Source organism: Bison bison, unplaced genomic scaffold (assembly GCF_000754665.1).
Source record: "Bison bison bison isolate TAMUID 2011002044 unplaced genomic scaffold, Bison_UMD1.0 scf7180017864485, whole genome shotgun sequence".
NCBI classification, from domain to species: domain Eukaryota; kingdom Metazoa; phylum Chordata; class Mammalia; order Artiodactyla; family Bovidae; genus Bison; species Bison bison.
In genome coordinates this window covers 5,264,840-5,266,936 of record NW_011495045.1, presented here as the reverse complement: position 1 = coordinate 5,266,936, position 2,097 = coordinate 5,264,840, and positions in this window count along the sequence as shown.

The window sequence follows — 2,097 nt, the reverse complement described above, 5'->3', positions numbered from 1 at the left end:
ACTCGGAGCTTCCCAGGGACATCCTGCGTTTGCTCGGGGCGCAGAGCCGAGGAAAATCCCGGTCTGGCTTCTCCGAAATCCAATGAAGACGGCACTGGCTAAAAACCGACCATGTCTCGCCCCAACTCCTCCTCCCAGCGTCCTCGGCTCCGCCTTCGGGCCAGCGGGAGAAGCAAACTCCGAGACCTGCAGGGACTCAGGAGGCTGCTGTCCGCCTTCGGGGCTACGTCTAAGAAAAAAGCGGTGGACGTAGCGAACAGACGCGCACCTAGGCGGGGTGCCCACTGGCCAGGCAAGTTATGCTGCAGCGTGGATACCGTCCAGCGGAGGCTAAGTTGGAGTTCTGGCTGAGAGAAGAGTGGCTCTCCCAGAGCGTCCTTGAGACCAGCGAGGAAATAATACCGCTTTCTGCAGAGCACATGGGTGTGGGTCATGGTTCCGTCTCGTGGTAGAAAGGAGGCGACCCTCTCTCCCCATCCCCCCAGGAAAGAGTGACCCTCGTTTCCTGTGGCAAAGCTTTCCTCAGGAACCCAGCCTCAATATGTACTCCTTCTTCGAAACTCTCACAATAGTCCTGTTTTACATTTGCACCTTGTTGTAAACAAAATGTCTTCAAATATATTCAAATAATAAAAGTAAGACTCCTGTCCAAAAACTAAAGTGCTAAGTGCTGGAAGGTGGGTCTGATTTGCATACTACCCCCCGCCCCCCCAGCCCTATCTGGTCCACTGACTTCTGAGTTTTGGTCTCAGATGGAGCCAATTGCAGTTTGAGACAAACAAGCCAGATTGATCACAGGCTGGGGCATCTGTTTTCAGTATCAGCTGATCTTTTAGGAAGCTCTGCTACTGCAGAAAGGACAGCATTGGCACGAGGAGGGCTGACCTTTAAGGCAAGTTCATTTACAGCCTGTCCTTATGCCTGAATTAGAATATTTCATGTCCAGCACACATTCTTTCTAGAAATTCCCAATTATCAAAACATCCAAAGAGTGGGCTGATATGGTGAGTAGAAGCACTTGATTCGGCAAGTCAGCATTTGAAATTGTTTCTGGTTCTGCTTTTTTTCGCTTAATGTCTCTGTAGACTCCAGCAAGTTTCTTTGCCTACATTTAAGTTAACTCTTGGTAACAATAAAAATCACTTTAACTTGTGAAGTTTTGATAAGGCAACTGGGTATGTAAGTGTGCAGATAGCTGGACACTTAATGGCAATTACAGAGGATTTATTTCCAATCTTACAGCATATATTACAGCTTAGAGAAGCTGTTTAACCTTGGCCCAAATAATTGAATTGTGCCTTGAGTTCTCCCTTGGATACCCTGGCCCTTGGTCCAGATGGACATTGTTGAGGTATGCAGTCAATCTAATGTAGATTACAACAGTGACCCCAATTCTTCACCCCACCTTATATCCACACCCTTTAACTAGGTGAATTTGCAGTTCTTCTTACTAAAGGAGCTGGAGAAGGCAATGGCACCCCACTTCAGTACTCTTGCTTGGAAAATCCCATGGACGGAGGAGCCTGTTAGGCTGCAATCCATGGGGTCACTAAGAGTCAGACCCGACTGAGCGACTTCACTTTCACTTTTCACTTTCATGCATTGGAGAAGGAAATGGCAACCTACTCCAGTGTTCTTGCCTGGAGAATCCCAGGGACGGGGAAGCCTGGTGGGCTGCCGTCTATGGGGTTGCACAGTCGGACACGACTGAAGTGACTTAGCATTAGCGTTACTAAAGGAGCAGAGTACATTGCCCCCTCCCTTGTCCTTGTGTTCGACCAACAGAATGAGCTTAGACTGGAAAAGGCCTCACATAGTTTTGTTTGTTCTCTTGCTTCTCTGCCACCCTTTGAGAGCTCAGATATCCCACTTGTCCAGGTAGAACCCAAAGAAGACACCTGGGGCAGAGCGGCCTCTGTCAATCAACAGACATATAGTGAGAAGCAGAGCTGCCCTGCAGCCAGAAGCTGAGCTATCTGGCCAGACTTAGTCAAATCCTCAGCTGACCTCCAGATATATAAGCAATAATAAATGTTTCAGATCACTTTGTTATGCAATGCTGTTGCAGCAATACCTGACCATTACACCCGGTAATAC